The sequence below is a fragment of the Jatropha curcas genome, chromosome 4, assembly GCF_041381405.1.
Source record: "Jatropha curcas cultivar XTBG-Jc1 chromosome 4, XTBG_Jcur_1.0, whole genome shotgun sequence".
NCBI classification, from domain to species: domain Eukaryota; kingdom Viridiplantae; phylum Streptophyta; class Magnoliopsida; order Malpighiales; family Euphorbiaceae; genus Jatropha; species Jatropha curcas.
In genome coordinates this window covers 21603889-21623067 of record NC_143154.1, presented here as the reverse complement: position 1 = coordinate 21623067, position 19179 = coordinate 21603889, and the positions used below count along the sequence as shown (strand labels likewise).

The window sequence follows — 19179 nt, the reverse complement described above, 5'->3', positions numbered from 1 at the left end:
ATTCGCAAAATTAAAACAACCCTCAATATACAGTTTTATTATATCAATATTCAATCTTCAAATACATATATGCACTTAAAAATTTCTAAACCAATTAATTAATTCCACACGGCTACCATAATTACCATAATTACCATAAATTTCTAATACATATATATTAAGCTATTCAAATAGTCTAATTTCTTGTTATGTAATTATAACTACTCCAACAATCATCTAACCTAACAAAAATGCTAAAATCTTCTAAATAACCCGTTTTCTTAATTTTTTTGAATTAAGTACGTTTATCTATTAAGGGTCTCTAACAGGAATCATATTGACGTTTATCCATTAAGGGTCTCTAATAGGAATCATATTCAATTAACTATTTATTCGGACTCAATTAATCCACTAAGGAATTAATTTGAGATTTATACCAAAAATTTAGAACTGGGTCTTAGAGCGTATCGATTGAAATTTGGGCAACGATTCCACAATCTACGCAAAGAGAGGAAGATTCTGTCCCTTATTATCTCGCCAAAGGCTCACCGCGGTCGCCGGGCCGCCGCTGACGCCACTGCGTACGGTGGTCGGAAGCTCAAACTCCACTAGAATTGGGCGATTCTTACACCATTAGGCTCCAAATTCACTTAAAAGTTCATTTTTGGCGTTAGTTGCGCGAGCTCAGTCCTCTATCTGGCCTGATCGAGGTCGCTAGAGAACTAAGGAGACAGCTGCGACGCGACTACCCGATCGAGGCAAAATCGCAACTCCTGCGACGCTACATTCACCGGAGACAAAGGAGAGAATGGAGGAGAGATCGCGCTTCTCCGTTGATGAGAGAGGAGCCGACGTCACCGGAAAGTCACGAAGCAGGAGACTCGACGCGATCCTGATCGCGGCTCTTCCTATGACAGCCGCTCACACCAGAGATGAACGGAGAGAGAGACGAGATCAACGCTGTGGTGAGGACGGAGCTTGCTGCAGTGAGGAGACGACAGCGAGGAACTCAGGTGGTCAAAAAACGAGAGGAGGAGAGGGGGCGCGCCTGCACTCGCTAGAGAGGGAAGAAGAAGAAGAGAAAAAGGAAAGAAAGTGGTTCTAGAATTTTCTGGGCCATTCCGGTTCGATTCGAACCGGTTTGGCTTAATTCAGTGATTTGGCTCCATTTTTGTGTGGTTTTCGAGTTTTTTTCACTTGGTTTTCGGAAATCTCAATTAGGTTTATGGGTCCAGTTAATTTATTTTAATTGATTTAATATTTAACACCAAAATAATTTTTAAGGAGTTTAGAAAATGCTCAGTCAAAAGTTGCGATACTATACTTTGCGCTTGGACCCAACTCGTGCATTTGGACGCGGACTAAGATTACACAGTATTTCCAGCCCACGCAGTCAAAATTTCTGATTTTTGATTTAATAAAAATTTCAAAAATAAAATTACGGGGTGTTTCATATAGGAAGCACTTGATTTATTCTCATGTTAATGATTTTTGATATTTTTGAGACTGTTAATAATAGTTCACAACCATATTAAGCGAACTTTGATAATTTGTTTAGCTAGTGATTTGATTTTTTTTTTTTTTTTAGTTTTATAGCTTGAGGACAAGCAATGATTTAAGTTTGAGGAATTTTGATAGGGGGTTATTTTTATAGTATTTTAATATAGTTTTTATTAGGATTTTTAGTGTTTTTAATTAGTTTTTGTTTAGATTTATTTATGTTTTCAATTAAATTTTCTTGATTCTTAATAAGCTTGATTTGAAGAATTTTTAGCAATAAAATAGCCAAAATTTACATCAAAGAAAGTTGGAGTTGAAATAGGGAGATAAAAGCTCAACATGGGCAAGTCAATAAAGTACACGGCCTAACTGTGTCAGATGCCCCGGGCGTGTCTCCAAGAAAGCTGAAATTCAAGTGGGCCAAATTTAATTATTTAGCTCGTGTCGATTTAAAGTCTGGGCGTGTCTTGTGCATGAAGCTGTATGAGAATAATATAAGACTTACCTTGTTTGAGTTCCAGCCCTATTTGGTAAAAGAAGACTCTTAATTAGGAAGAAATACAACACAAATCAGTTTCCTACTCAAATAATATTTCTTCCTAATTAGGCTAGCTAGTTTCCTCCTTGGATTCAAAGATACCCTATGAAGTCTATATAAAGGGAGATAACTGATAGATGTTAATTCTATAGTGTTTTAATATAGTTTTTATTTGAATTCTAGTAAGTTTTTATTGCTTTAATTTGATTTTAAATCACTTTTAGTATAATTATATTCAAAAGCTTCCTTGATCTTTAATCCGCTTGATCTAAGAGAAAATTGCAGAAATTTGGCGCAGAAAAGAACTTTATAATACAAGGCACTTAGCCTTTAGCACGCCCAGGCCGTGTTAAAAAGCACAACCGTGCTAGAAGCCAAGGAAACCAAAGAAGAGACAGAAGAAAGCACGGCCAGGGTGTGCCAAAAGGCACGACCGTGCTATAATGGGACCAGGGCGTGTCAAGCATAGCACGCCCGTGACAACTCTAGGCAGACTTCCAGAGAAAAGCACGCCCTTGCCGTGCTAAGTGGCACGCCCGTGCCTCAATGCTTCGCTAGCCCGTGCTGCCTAGCACGCCCCGTGCTTCACTAGCCAGACTTCCAGACTAAAGCACACCCAGCCCGTGCCAGGAAGCACGCCCGTGCTGCACAGGCGGAACCAGCGTAAATTTAATATGCAAATCAAGCCTTTTCTCACATGGGCCGACTTCAGGGAGTTTCCTAAACACACTAAACAAGACCTGGACCTATTCTAGGAGAAAAAGGAGTCCTAATCAAGAAGAAATCAAAAGTCTAAACAGTCATGATCTCCTATAAAGGATTTTGCATTAAATAAGGATTCTATTTCCTAAAAGGAATCAGACTTGCCTTCAGGAACTCTATATAAAGAAAGGAACTTCTCATAGCAAAGGAGATATCTCGTTGTTTTTAGGCAATTTCTTTACATAATTCGTTCTCTCTCTAAAGGATTTCAAGCATCAAACAATTGTGCCAAGATTCAAGGAAGCCATCAACATAGTTGTGATACAGTTTTTATTCTAAAACTCTTCATCTTGTTTCTTTCTTTTATTATTGTCTTTAAATATGATGAATGTGCCAAGCATGATTGAGTTTAATTTAATTACTATGACCAGCTAAACTCTTATACTAGGGATTTGATGTAGCTTAATTTGATTCCAATTTATGATATTAGATTTGTTTTTCTTTGTTCTCGTTATAAATTATTATTGTGCTTAATGCTTCCAGGCAGAAATTTTCCCCTGGATTGAGGTATTTCAATAACTACATTCGGGAGAAGGGTTATTGATATGAAAAAGATAATAATTTACTTGAGAATAACAACTTGATGCGGAAGCTATATGGTTTGACTCAAGGGAGGTTTTCATAAGTTAATAAATTATTAAGTTGTGAACTCACAAAACAACCATAAAACCTAATAATCTGATTTATGTTTAATTTCACTATTAAAGATAGGTAATTGAACTGAATTAGAATAACTAACAATAAATCGGGAGAGCTTGTTAGTGACTTTAGGGTTGTTCTCCTACTTGAACAATTAAAATTGATTAATGAACTAATAGAATAAGCTGGATAGAATTAAGTGAAATCAAATTCCCTAGTAGCTTAATCCCCTGATTTCTTTTCACTTAAATTTTATGTTTGATCTCTTCTATTTTTACTTTAAGATTCTATTTACCTTACAGTGAATCTCTCTTATCGTCGTCTAAATAATAATAGGTTAACATAATTTTGGTACTTGATAAACAATCCCTGTGGATACGATACTCTCTTACTCTATATTACTTGTTGCGATTTCGTATACTTGCGAAAAAACGCTGTCAAGTTTTTGGCGCCGTTGCCGGGGATTGGCATATCAATATCAATACGAATTACCCTATTGTTAATTTAGACACTTTTTTTTTTATTTTTATTTAATTTTCTTCTAAGAATCATTCCAGGTGTTTTATGCAAAGAAGATCGAAAAGGACTGAACCTTTAGTCTTTGATCCAGAGATTGAGCGAACTTGTCGTAGGCACAACGCTGCAAGAAAAACACGTGAAATAAAACCCGAACAAGAAGCAAACATGGCCAACGAAAACGAAAACATAAATGAAAACATAGTTGGACCACCACTTCAACAGCCGGTCCGTACCTTGAGAGATTATACAACACCTAATCTGAATGGGACAACCTCAAGTATTACTAGACCCAGGGTAGAAGCTAACAACTTTGAGATTAAACCAGCAATTATCCAAATGCTCTCTACCTCGATCCAATATGGGGGTCTACCTAGTGAAGATCCTAATGCTCACATCACCAATTTTTTGGAAATTTGTGACACATTCAAGCAAAACGGTGTTTCTGAAGATGCAATCAAATTAAGACTTTTCCCATTCACTCTTAGGGATAAAGCGAGATCTTGGTTACAATCGTGTCCCGCTGGAAGTTTCACAACATGGGATGAATTAGCTCAAAAATTCCTAGCTAAATTCTTTCCATCCTCAAAAACCACCAAGTTGCGCAATGAGATAATGACATTTGCTCATCATGATCAAGAGAGCTTGTATGAAGCTTGGGAAAGATTCAAAGACTTGTTAAGAAAGTGCCCACATCACAGTTTGCCCAAGTGGTTACAGGTACAAACTTTCTATAATGCATTATCTCCTAACATAAAAATTACCTTAGATGCAGCTGCAGGTGGATCCTTTGAAAAGAAAGGAATTGATGAAGCATATGAGTTGATAGAGGAAATGGCAAGCAATAGCCATTACCAAAACAATACCGAAAGGAGAAGAACTGCAGGAGTCTATGAAATAGACGCTATTACAGCACTTAATGCCAAGGTAGATAACATGGTAAGGAAATTGGACATGTTAACCACTAATCCTGTAAATTCTGTTATGCAAGTTTGTGATAGGTGCAATGGACAACATGGTATTGGAGAATGCATTATGGACTCTTTAAATCCACAAACTTTAGAGCAAGTGAACTATGTGATGAATCAAGGAAGAAAGAATTACCCTTATTCAAATTCATATGATAACAGATTCAGGAATCATCCTAATCTATCTTATGGTAATCCTAACAATGCCTTGAATGCACCACCTGGTTTCCATCCTCCGGAAAAGAAATCTCATGACGACCTCCTCACTGCTCTTTCCAAATCGCACATGGAGTTTATGAATGAAACTAGAGAGAACCACAAAATCCAGCAGGCCGCAATAAGAAATTTGGAGATCCAATTGGGACAGTTTGCAAACATGATGACATCTCGACCCCAAGGTACGTTACCTAGCAATACTGAAAAGAATCCAAAGGAACAAGTGCAAGCTATTACCTTGAGGAGCGGCAAACAGTTAGATGAACCACCAAGGAAAGAAAAAGAAGAAAAAGAACAAACAAGGGAACCTATCATTGACTTGGAGGAAAAAGAAAAGGTAAAACCATATGTTCCCCCTGTACCCTTCCCACAAAGATTAAAGAAAGCACAAGAGGACAAGAGCTTCCTCAAATTCCTAGATGTATTTAAGAAGCTTCAAATCAATATTCCTTTTGCTGAAGCTCTTGCTCAAATGCCTAGCTATGCTAAATTCCTAAAAGATATCCTACGCAAGAAACGAAAAATTGATGATCAAGAAACGGTAATGTTAACCGAGGAGTGCAGTGCGATTATCCAAAACAAATTGCCTCCAAAGTTAAAAGACCCAGGAAGTTTTTCTATCCCTTGTAACATTGGTAATCTTGACTTTGAAAAAGCTTTGGCAGATTTAGGTGCTAGCATTAATCTTATGTCCTATGAAGTTTTTAAGATGCTAGGTATGGGAGAACTCAAGCCAACAAGGATGTCTTTGCAACTAGCAGATCGGTCAATTAAATATCCTAGAGGGATTGTAGAAGACGTGCTTGTAAAGGTAGGTACATTCATCTTTCCTGTTGATTTTGTAATTCTTGACATTGATGAAGACAGGGAAGGATCTCTAATCCTGGGACGACCTTTTCTTGCAACTGCAAGAGCATTAATTGATGTTTATGAGGGTAAGTTGACCTTAAGAGTTGGACAGGAAGAGATTGTCTTTGATGTACTTAAATCTTGTAAACTTCCTATGGACTATGAAGATTGTTTTAGAATTGATGTTGTTGATGAATGTGTGGAAACCACTTTGCATGTTGAAAATAACACTAACGAATCAAGCATCTTGAATGAAAAAGAAAAGGAACTTCCTAAGCATGAACTGAAACAACTTCCACCTCATTTAAAACATGCATTCTTAGGAGAGAACCATTCTTTTCCTGTTATTATTTCTTCTCACCTAACGCTTGATCAAGAGGAAAGGTTGTTACAGGTTCTACAAAGGCACAAGAAAGCTTTAGGGTGGTCTATCTTGGATCTACAAGGAATAAGCCCAAGTGTGTGCATGCATAAAATCTTGATGGAAGAAGACTACAAACCTTCAATCGAGCATCAAAGGCGGCTGAACCCAAATATGAAGGAGGTAGTCAAGGCTGAAATCATCAAACTCCTAGATGCCGGTATCATTTATCCGATTTCAGACAGTAATTGGGTAAGTCCTGTCCAAGTTGTTCCAAAGAAGGGAGGTATGACTGTTATCTCTAATGAAAACAATGAACTCATTCCCACAAGAACAGTCACAGGTTGGCGTGTGTGCATAGATTATAGAAAACTAAATAAAGCAACACGAAAAGACCATTTTCCCCTTCCCTTTATTGATCAAATGCTTGAGAGACTTGCTGGCTATCCTTTCTATTGTTTCTTAGATGGCTACTCAGGGTACTTCCAAATACCTATAGCTCCTGAAGACCAAGAGAAAACCACATTCACCTGTCCTTATGGCACTTTTGCCTACAGGAGAATGCCTTTTGGGCTATGCAATGCCCCTGCAACCTTTCAAAGGTGCATGATGTCCATCTTTTCTGATATGGTGGAAAAGTTTATTGAAATATTCATGGATGACTTTTCTGTGTTTGGTTCTTCCTTCGATGCATGTCTTCATAATTTATCTCTAGTAATGCAACGATGTGAAGACACTAACCTTGTGTTAAATTGGGAAAAATGTCACTTCATGGTGAGTGAAGGTATTGTCTTAGGGCATAAAATCTCTCAAAAAGGAATTGAAGTAGACAAGGCAAAAATTGAGGTAATTGAGAAACTACCTCCTCCTAACACAGTAAAAGGTATAAGAAGTTTTCTTGGGCATGCAGGGTTTTACAGGAGGTTCATAAAAGACTTCTCCAAAATCACTAAACCTCTTTGCAATTTGTTAGTTAAAGATGTTCCATTTGATTTTGACAAAGAATGTTTAGATGCTTTTAACAGGTTGAAGAAGGAATTAATCTCAGCCCCGATCATCACTACACCAGATTGGACTTTACCTTTTGAGCTTATGTGTGATGCTAGTGATCATGCTGTAGGAGCCGTTCTTGGACAAAGAAAAGACAAGAAGTTGCATGTTATTTATTATGCAAGTCGCACATTGAATGATGCGCAATTAAACTATGCAACTACGGAAAAAGAATTATTGGCTATTGTTTTTGCTTTTGACAAATTCAGGGCATATCTAATTGGAGCTAAAACAATAGTCTACACAGATCACTCCGCCATCAAATACTTGCTGGAAAAGAAAGATGCAAAACCGAGACTCATTCGTTGGGTACTTTTATTGCAAGAATTTGACCTAGAAATTCGCGACAAAAAGGGGACCGAGAACCTCGTTGCTGACCATCTTTCCAGGCTTGAATTGGGGGAAGAAGATACAAGCGAGCTACAAATCAATGAAAGCTTTCCTCATGAGCAACTTCTTCTAGTAGCAAATGCTCAAACCCCCTGGTACGCTGACATAGTTAATTATCTTGTTTGCAAAATTTCTCCTCCCAATTTTTCTTACCAACAGAGAAAGAAATTTTTTCATGATATCAATTTCTACTATTGGGAGGAGCCATTTTTGTTCAAGTATTGCAGTGATCAACTATTCAGGAGATGTATACCAGAGACTGAAATAGAAAGTGCCCTTAAATTTTGCCATTCCATGGAATGCGGAGGCCACTTTGGAGCAAGCAAGACAGCTGCGCGTATACTAGAAAGTGGTTTGTATTGGCCTAATCTCTTTAAAGATGCTTATAACTATGTTCGTCTTTGTGATCGTTGTCAAAGGTTAGGTAACATTTCGAAGAGACATGAGATGCCCCTAAATAGCATCCTTGAAGTCGAAATCTTCGACGTATGGGGTCTGGACTTCATGGGACCGTTTCCGCCATCATATTCAAACCAATACATTCTAGTGGCGGTGGATTATGTGTCAAAATGGGCAGAGGCTGTTGCTCTTCCAAATAACGATGCCAAAAGTGTAATGAGCTTCATCAAGAAAAACATTTTTACAAGGCATGGTACTCCTAGGGCAATAATCACGGACGGAGGTAAGCATTTTTGTAATAAGTATTTAGATTCCCTTCTTGCAAAATATGGTGTCACTCATCGTGTAGGTACTCCATATCATCCTCAAACAAGTGGACAAGTAGAAGTAACTAACAGGGAAATCAAGAAGATCCTCGAAACCACTGTTGGACAATCACGAAAGGATTGGTCCAAAAAGCTAGACGATGCTCTATGGGCCTACAGAACGGCATTCAAAACACCTATAGGTATGTCTCCATATCGCATGGTGTATGGTAAGGCTTGTCATCTTCCTGTAGAGTTAGAACATAAGGCGTTTTGGGCCATTCAATTTCTTAACTTCAATACAAAGGAAGTTGGTCAAAAGCGACTGTTACAATTAAACATGATGGATGAAATGCGCCTCCATGCTTATGAAAGTGCCAAAATATACAAAGATCGCACCAAACAATGGCACGATAAGCGCATTATCATGAGGGATCTGAAGGTAGGCCAGCAGGTATTGCTCTATAACTCTAGGCTCCGTTTATTCCCTGGTAAGTTACGCTCTAGATGGTCTGGACCATTCACAATAAAGGAAATCTTTCCTCACGGTGCAATTGAAATAGTGGATGGTAAGACAAATCGAAGTTTCAAAGTGAATGCTCAACGTCTGAGAAGCTATCATAATGACAACTTCGAACCCATCAAGAGTGCGATCGGTCTTGCTTAGCCTAAACTAGGATAAGTGCGTCGAACTTAACGACGTTAAACAAAAGTGCTTGTGGGAGACAACCCATCTAATTTTTGTTATGTGTTTTGCTTTATGTTTGATTCCATTCATGCGTTTTGATTTATGTTTTATTTGCAAAAACCCCCAAATTTTCTCCATAATTGTTGTTTTGTTTTAGTTAGAGTTTTTAGGAAAAAGTGGAAATCCAGAAAAGCGCACGCCCTAGCCGTGCTAGGAAGCACGCCCGTGCCATGGGGTGAGGATCCTGCACGGCCAAGCATGCCCAGCAGCACGCCCGTGCGGTTTTTCAAGGTGATGATACTTGAGAGTCAGAGAAGAGCACGCCCTAACCGTGCTAAAAGGCACGCCCGTGCTACTGAAGAAGGGAAAAGACACTTGAGAGTCAGAGACAAGCACGCCCAGGGCGTGTCAGATAGCACACCCGTGCTATCCACAGGCAATTTTCAATTCAAGAGGCAGGGAAGAGCACGCCCAGGGCGTGCCCATCAGCACGCCCGTGCCAGGTACGCCCTTTCTTTCACTTGCAGGTCAGAAGAGAGCACGCCCAGGCCGTGCTTATCAGCACGACCGTGCCACGATCAGACACCCTCATTTATTGGCGCCCCTATTTAAAGAGCACGCCTCTAACCGCCCCACTTCCCATCTCGCACGCCCTAGCCGTCACCTCTCTTCTCTCAAATTTTCTCTCTTCTTCTCCTTTCTTTCTCAAATCAAACACCCTCCACACCAAATTTTCACATAATCATCTCCAACCATGCCTCCTAGATACAAACGTAGCAGACCCGCATCCTCAGTTGCCGCTCGAAAACGCCCAACTGCGCGATCCACCACGGCTCCTCAACCTCCTTCACCTCCTGCACTTCCATTCGACTTTGCCTCATCAGATCAACAAGAAAGGTACATCCGGTGCTGGTCCATCGTTTCAAGGCACCTCCAACATGTCAAATGATGAAGTCCTTGCAAGGATGATGTCTCGAATGGACCTCTTTGACACGCGCCTTAACGGAATGGAAACAATGATCACAGACCGTTTCCAGTCCATTGAGATCATGAATGGCAGTCTTGACTCTAGAATGGACACCATGCAAGGACAAATCCAGACCATCCTCCAGCTTCTGCAGCCACCCCCACCACCAGATAATTGACGGATTTCTCATTTTTCATTTTGTTTGGTCTATGTTTATGTTTCTTTTGTTCTAATACATTGTTTTAGTTACTTTCATTTTAACTTGTTTGCTTGTTTGTTTGTTATGTGGAATTTTATAACTTCTTAGTAATTTTTTAATGTTTAGTTGCTCCTTTAGCTAAGACACATTCCATAACCTTTCTATTGTATTGTTCAATACAATGTTGGTAAGTTTTCTGCTTCTCTCTTGATGCTTTCTTTCTAAGCAATGCAATAAGTTTGGGGAATTTATACACATTGGGGACAATGTGATTGATTAAATTGGGGGAAGGGAATTTTAGCCAAAAATCTAAATTTTTGTTTTTTTTTTTTAACATGGTTGGAATGACTACAAGCAAGCTTGACGGTTCTTGTGTCTAGTAATAAGTATTAAACATAATTGTTTCTCAAATCTAGCATATTTTAAGTTTTGAATTTGAAAGTTTGATTTAAACATGTTCATTGATCTAAACTATTTGTTTCTAGATTTTTAAACACTGATTTTTATGAGAGTGATGATGTATAAGTGTGTTTTACTCTAAGTTATTTAAATCTTGGCATTCCTAGAACAAAACTTAGAAATCCCTTCGAGGCGAAAAATTTAAATGTTTACTTTTTGAAAGAGATGATTTAGGCAGTTTTTGTTGAAACCTATATTTAAGCCTAGACCACCTAAATTAAAAATATGACTCTTGAAACCAACTTGAAGCCTTAAAACCGTAAAATTTTCTTCTTCACCCTCAATAAACCAAGCCATTAAAGCCAAATTCAAAATTCCTACCCTAAGTGCAAAGGATTGTATGATTGAAAGATTCGATTGTTAATTAGAATGTAGCAACAAAAGAGGGAGAATTCATCAATTAAAACTAGCAAATAAAGAAAAGAAGAAAGAATCAAGAAAGAGGCACATGAAAAGCAATCAAAAGAATTCAAGAAAAATAGAAAAGGCAAGGAAGAAAAGTGCAAAAATATTAAGAAAAGACCTTGTCCAAAATGCCTCTAGCTAGTAAGAAAATTTCAAAACAAAACACTCCCTAGAACTAGAAAAAGTTTAATTAAAATAGAATCTAGAATGTTATACATTCTTTTGTACTCTTTGACCACATTTCATCCCTTTCTTTGATTAAGCAAAATTTACACCAAGAAAGCCCCATTACAACCCAAAATAAAGACCTTCTGATCTTTTAATCGTATGCATTTAAATCGTGGAGAAAGGATGACTAATTCTGCATATGGGAATGCCACTTTTATCAATTATCTTATTTTTAAATGCTTTAGATAACTCATGTCCTGTTTATCATAATTTGAATAAGTATTAGTGTTGATAATCTCTCTAAACTTATATTTTACTCAATGAATGTGCTTTATTCAAAAAAATAAAAATCAAGCTTAAGTATGAATAGCATGGAGAACAATTGAGTTTATCCACTTATTTACTAATCATGATATCATGAAAAGTTTATTGAGATCAGCTCCAGCCATGGTAAGCCAGTGTCGTCAAATTATTTTCTTTTAGTTTTGTTGCTTGAGGACAAGCAATGGTTTAAGTTTGGGGAATTTTGATAGATGTTAATTCTATAGTGTTTTAATATAGTTTTTATTTGAATTCTAGTAAGTTTTTATTGCTTTAATTTGATTTTAAATCACTTTTAGTATAATTATATTCAAAAGCTTCCTTGATCTTTAATCCGCTTGATCTAAGAGAAAATTGCAGAAATTTGGCGCAGAAAAGAACTTTATAATACAAGGCACTTAGCCTTTAGCACGCCCAGGCCGTGTTAAAAAGCACAACCGTGCTAGAAGCCAAGGAAACCAAAGAAGAGACAGAAGAAAGCACGGCCAGGGTGTGCCAAAAGGCACGACCGTGCTATAATGGGACCAGGGCGTGTCAAGCATAGCACGCCCGTGACAACTCTAGGCAGACTTCCAGAGAAAAGCATGCCCTTGCCGTGCTAAGTGGCACGCCCGTGCCTCAATGCTTCGCTAGCCCGTGCTGCCTAGCACGCCCCGTGCTTCACTAGCCAGACTTCCAGACTAAAGCACACCCAGCCCGTGCCAGGAAGCACGCCCGTGCTGCACAGGTGGAACCAGCGTAAATTTAATATGCAAATCAAGCCTTTTCTCACATGGGCCGACTTCAGGGAGTTTCCTAAACACACTAAACAAGACCTGGACCTATTCTAGGAGAAAAAGGAGTCCTAATCAAGAAGAAATCAAAAGTCTAAACAGTCATGATCTCCTATAAAGGATTTTGCATTAAATAAGGATTCTATTTCCTAAAAGGAATCAGACTTGCCTTCAGGAACTCTATATAAAGAAAGGAACTTCTCATAGCAAAGGAGATATCTCGTTGTTTTTAGGCAATTTCTTTACATAATTCATTCTCTCTCTAAAGGATTTCAAGCATCAAACAATTGTGCCAAGATTCAAGGAAGCCATCAACATAGTTGTGATACAGTTTTTATTCTAAAACTCTTCATCTTGTTTCTTTCTTTTATTATTGTCTTTAAATATGATGAATGTGCCAAGCATGATTGAGTTTAATTTAATTACTATGACCAGCTAAACTCTTATACTAGGGATTTGATGTAGCTTAATTTGATTCCAATTTATGATATTAGATTTGTTTTTCTTTGTTCTCGTTATAAATTATTATTGTGCTTAATGCTTCCAGGCAGAAATTTTCCCCTGGATTGAGGTATTTCAATAACTACATTCGGGAGAAGGGTTATTGATATGAAAAAGATAATAATTTACTTGAGAATAACAACTTGATGCGGAAGCTATATGGTTTGACTCAAGGGAGGTTTTCATAAGTTAATAAATTATTAAGTTGTGAACTCACAAAACAACCATAAAACCTAATAATCTGATTTATGTTTAATTTCACTATTAAAGATAGGTAATTGAACTGAATTAGAATAACTAACAATAAATCGGGAGAGCTTGTTAGTGACTTTAGGGTTGTTCTCCTACTTGAACAATTAAAATTGATTAATGAACTAATAGAATAAGCTGGATAGAATTAAGTGAAATCAAATTCCCTAGTAGCTTAATCCCCTGATTTCTTTTCACTTAAATTTTATGTTTGATCTCTTCTATTTTTACTTTAAGATTCTATTTACCTTACAGTGAATCTCTCTTATCGTCGTCTAAATAATAATAGGTTAACATAATTTTGGTACTTGATAAACAATCCCTGTGGATACGATACTCTCTTACTCTATATTACTTGTTGCGATTTCGTATACTTGCGAAAAAACGCTGTCAATAACTATAGCAATTGAGCATGATCGAATCTTGGATCTTAGATCTTTGTTCTATTCTTTTCTTAGTTTTCTCTCTTTAAGACTTCAAGTATTCAAGTTGGCGTCAAAATTTAAGGAAGTCGCTCAATCTAAGCGTTGACTAGTTTTTATTTCTAAACTCTCTTTTTGTTTATTATTTATTTATGGGATTATTTATAAATTTAATTGAGTTTAATTTATTTACTATGTCGAACTAAATCTGTTTACCAGAGATATGATGTAGCTTAAATTCAACTCACGTTTATAATATTATATTTAATTTTCTTTATTCAAGTAAAATTTATTTTTGATCTTAATGCTTCCAGGCAGAGTTTCTCCCTTGGATTGATTTGTTTCATTAATCACAATCGAGAGAAAGGTTTTTGATATTAACTTGATAATAAATTTCATGGGAATAACAATTTGATGCGAGAGCTAGATGATTTGGCTCATGGGAGGTTTTCATAAAATTAAAAGCCTTAATTTGTGGATTTCTGAATAATTACAAGAAATTAATGATTTAATCTATGTTTGGTTGCGTCATTAAGAGATGGGTAGTTGAATTAGGTTGAAATAGCTAATAAAACATCGTAAGAGATTATTAGCGATTTGGATAGAATTAATTATCAAAATAATTAATTCTATCAAAATTATCAAAATAATTAATTGAAATTAATTATCAAAATAATAGGATAAATTGGATAGAATTAAATGAAGTCAAAATCTCTAGTAACTTTTAAACCTTGATTTCTTTTCAATAATTGCTTCATTTCTTATTCATTGCTTTAATTTAACTCTTTTATTTTTAAAATAATTCTCTTCATTGTAGTTTAAATAATAATAGGTTAACACAGTTTTGGTACTTGGTATACAATCATCGTGGGAACGATACTCTACTCACTCTTTATTACTTGTTTGCAGTTTCGTACATTTGCGAAAAAGCCTGTCAAGTTTTTGCCGCATTCTTTTCTCTACATCGTTACTCTTTACATTACTTCAAGTAATCAAATCGGAGATCAAGATTCAAGGAAGCGTTACAATCCAATTGTCGACTATTTTTTATTTCTAAACTCTCTTCTTGTTTTATTTTCGATATTCATATTGATTATGAGAATATTTACAAGTTTATTTGGGTTTAATTTATTTACTATGTCTAACTAAATTCATATACTAGGAATTTGATGTAGCTTAATCTCTATTCGAATTTATAATATTAGATTTGTTTTTCCTTGTTCAAAGTATAATTTATGATTGAACTTAATGCATCAAAGCAGAATTTCTCCCCTGGATTGATTTATTTCATTAATCACTATCAGGAGAAGGGTTTTTGAGATGAAAAAGATAATCAATTACATGGGAATAATAACTTGATGCGAAAGCTATATGGTTTGACTAATGGGAGGTTTTCATAAGTTAACGACCTTAGATTATAAATTCATAAACAAACCATAAAACTTAATGATTTAATACATGTTTGATTGCGCCATTAGAAGATAGGTAATTAGACCGAGTTAAAATAGCTACCAATACATCGAGAGAGCTTGTTAGTGATTTTAGGGTTGTTTCCCTTATTTGAATAATTAAAATTGATTATCAAACTAATAATATAAATTGGATAGAATTAAGTGAAGTTAAAATCTCCAGTAGCTTTTGATCCTTGATTTCTTTTCATCAAATTGTCTTGCTTAATTTCTTTTTATTCTCTTTTATTTCTTTTAATTTAATTTCTTAAAATAATTCTCCTTATTGTCGTTTAAATAATAATAGGTTAATACAATTTTGGTACTTAGTGTACAATTCTCATGGGAACAATACTCTACTCACTCTTTATTACTTGTGTGCGATTTCATGCACTTGCGAATTTGCCCTGTCAAGGAGCACTTATTACCTTTATGTAATAAATTTATTGGTTTTGTCATCATCAAAAAGGGAGAGATTGTTGGGTCAAGGTTAATTTTATCCTAAGATTTTGATAATTATGCAAACCAAATAAATTTAATATTTTATATATGCTAAAGATATTTTATGCAGAATTTATCATTGTTGAAAATTATTGAAGAAGTCAAGCTCCTACAGTCCAAAATTTTTTATTTGAAGACCATAAAGATTAATGAAGACACTTTTTAGTGCTTAGCATTTTATCAAGTCTTAGAAATTATTGTAGGATAGAGAGTAAATTATATTATAAGCACAAAAATTTATTTTATCTCTTTTAAAATCATTTTGAAATATTTTTGATAAAAATATTCAGAGGATATAGCGCAAATTATTGCTTTTCATGTTTACCAAATGAAAAAGATTTTTGGAGTAAAACTTGTTGGTGGCTATTAAATAAGTTTTTGCAAAAGCTATTCTGTTTTTAATACAACTATCTGTTTCTGTTTTAAAGTAACATAGCTTTCTAAAACAGCTTCACCATCTTCAAAGCGTTGCATTTGTGTGTGCAATAAGTGCTCTGACAGCCATTTTAAATACAACTTATGCACTGTCTCTTTAAACTCACATGTCAGAAATATTCATTGCTTTATGGAGTAAACCCCAACGTCATTTATAATGGGATTATCATCCCTTTTGTACAAAAACCTTTTCCTCTTTCAAATGCAATGGTTGCCAGGAGTAAGAGACCATTGCTCAAAAGATTCAAATCTGTCAAAACTCTCTCTTCAACCCCCTTCATTTCTTTTCTTTTCCATTCTTCAAGAGATATTTTTAAGGGAAAAGAAATTGTTAAACAACTCTTTTGAAGAAAAGTTCTAAACTTACCTTCTGTTTTCAAAATCAGTTTTCTGTTCTTCATGTGCTTATAGTTGCATTTCTCTATGTCTATATAGATTGTTGTTATCTGTTTTAGACTAGAGGTTTTAAATGAAAAAGCTTTATGTAATAGCTTAAGTGAGAAGCTATGTTGTAAAAGGTTATCAAGCGACCTTCTACTTGTATGAGATTCTAATGTCTTGATCTGAGTTTTCTATTCTCTGCAAAATAGAAGAGTAGAGGTTGACTAGAACCTGTGGAATCTAGTGGGTTAAAGGTTAGATCTAGATTTTGATCTATTTCCTTATAACTATTGGTTTGTCTTTTACCCTTTAAAAGAGATAACAATGTGGAGGATCTCAAGATGAGTCTTGGAAAGTGGATGTTGGCGAGTTAGTGCTGAACCACTATAAATCTCTATGTTATTCTTTTTTTATTTTCTAAAGTATTGCTTGATTATATTCTGATTACACATTTGTTAATGCTTTTAGAAATGCCAATTTGTTTATGATTTTCAGTTTCTAATCATGCTATAAGTTTTATCTTTATGGATTATTAGAACTCTAGATTTCACAACTGTGATTTCTTCAAGTTCTAATATATCCTTTTATATTTAATATAAATTAGAATCTGAGTTATGATCATTTTTCTATTCTTTCGTAAGCTTTGTGAGGAAGTTCTAAACTTGATAACTGTCTTTCACAAAGGCTTTCTATTTCCGCTGCTTTAGAATTCTGAAGTTACATTTTAAAAGACAAATTTTTTAGAAAATCCAATTCACCCTCCCTCTTAGATTGTGCCATATACATAACGGGACCCACACTCTTCACTTGTTCGAAAAATTTCCTAAGTGAGTAGTCAACAACTTATGGCTTTAGAAAATTTTGTGCAAGCTGCGATTCCTTGTTTTGATGGTCACTATTATCACTGGAGAATGTTCATGGAGGATTTTTTGAGATCCAAAGAGTACTGGCAAGTCAATTCGGTTAAGGTTCCAAAACTAGCAAATGCGGTGTATCTGTCGGACGCACAGAAAGCTAAAATCAAAGGACAAAAGTTGAAGGATCTTAAGGCTAAGAATTACTTATTTCAAGCAATTGATCATTCTATTTTGGAAATTATAATATGCAAAGATACTTCAAAGAAAATTAGGGACTCGATGAAAAAGAAATACGAAGGTTTGGGAAGAATCAAGCGAGCACAACTTCAAGCCTGAAAACGACATTTTGAAATCCTACAAATGAAGGATGGTGAGTCCATTGCAAGTTACATTGCAAGAACGATGGATACAAGTAATAAGATGTGGTTTCATGGTGAAAAGATGGAATTGTCATCATTGTAGAAAATATCCTGCTTACTTTGATACCATGATAATGTAGTTTGCTCAATTGAACAATCTAAGGACATTAATGTTCTCTTCCTTAATGAATTACAAAGCTCTCTACTGGTCCATGAGCAGAAAATGAACCGAAGTTCAAGCACAGAGGAGCAAGCTTTTAAGGCTTCAAACTTTGATCATTTCTCAAATTCTAGAGGTAGAGGAAGAGGAAGAGGAAGGGGACATCAAAGCAACAAAAATGGCAGCAAAGGATTTCAAAACTAATAATGATCAAACCTATCAAAAAGGAAGAGAACGGGATTAGCATTTTGACAAATCTAAAATTGAGTGAGATCAACATTTTGACAAATGTAAAATTAAGTGCTTCAAGTGTCATAGAATTGGCATTATCATTCATAATGTCGTACCAAGCTGCCAAATGACAAAGAAACGCAGGAAAAATCAAATTTTATTGAAAATCAAGAAGTAGAGACATTCTTGATGGCTGTTCATATAGTGAAAAGGCATTTTCTTAATTTTTGTTATAGCTATCTCATACTGGGTGCCGCAATCACATGTGTGGTAGTAAGTCCTTATTCTCCCATTTAAATGAAAATTTTCATACTATTGTTAGTTTTGGTGATTGCTCTAAAGTTAATGTCATGGGAAAATGGGACATTAAAATAAAAACTAAAAATAGCTTTAAAGAAATTATTTCTAATGTATTTTATGTTCATGATATAAAAAGTAATTTATTAAGTGTTGGCCAATTGCAAGAGAAGGGTTATGTGATAATAATTCAAATGGGTGCTTGTGAAATATATGATCCTTCAAGAGGATCAATTGTCATTGTTCAGATGAGTTAGAACAGGTTGTTTCCATTAAAGATTCAAGCTGCCCAATCATGTTTTTTCGCTAAACTAAAGAGCCCTTCAAGTGTCACACCCCAAAATTGATGGTGCGACGATCTTAGGATCCAGGTAGGCTTAACGCCACCGGGTACCTCGTAGAACCCACAACTGAACTAATCCAACTGCACACATTACTTCTCTTGATTAATTACTTAGGTGGGTTATAATCAATTTACTTATTTTCATTTAATTCCCAAGATTATTGAATATAATCTTTCATACACTTTGCATAATCACATATCATACTCTCAAAATACTGTTTACATTATAGCTTACATACATACAATACTAATATCATTCACAAAGGTAGTATGGAGCAACTAGAGTTCATATAACTTCAACAACTTATAATATCTAACAACTATTTACATTATTCATAAGCTTCTTGTTGGAAGAAGGAAATCAAAAAACTGACGGACCTGGATCACCTCTACCTTAAACTATAGACGCTTGAGTGAGTCGTCAACTCAGTGAAATTATAGTGTCATATCAGTAGCATGTAAATTGAAAAGTATCTCAAGGTTCAACATTTATAGTAACACAGGATGATAGTACCATTATAGCTCGTCAACAAAAGTAAGTCC

The 19179-nt window shown here is 35.6% G+C and overlaps 1 non-coding gene and 1 pseudogene across 1 annotated transcript; one reads left to right on the top strand and one right to left on the bottom strand.

The window, feature by feature from the left end:
* Positions 1-4531: 4531 nt before the first annotated feature.
* LOC149496974 (small nucleolar RNA R71) lies at positions 4532-4637 on the bottom strand. Its single transcript, XR_016320708.1, has one exon. It is a non-coding gene; the product is annotated as a small nucleolar RNA R71 (small nucleolar RNA).
* Positions 4638-17234: 12597 nt separating this feature from the next.
* On the top strand, positions 17235-18293 carry LOC149496973 (uncharacterized; annotated as a pseudogene).
* The last annotated feature ends 886 nt before the right edge of the window (positions 18294-19179 follow it).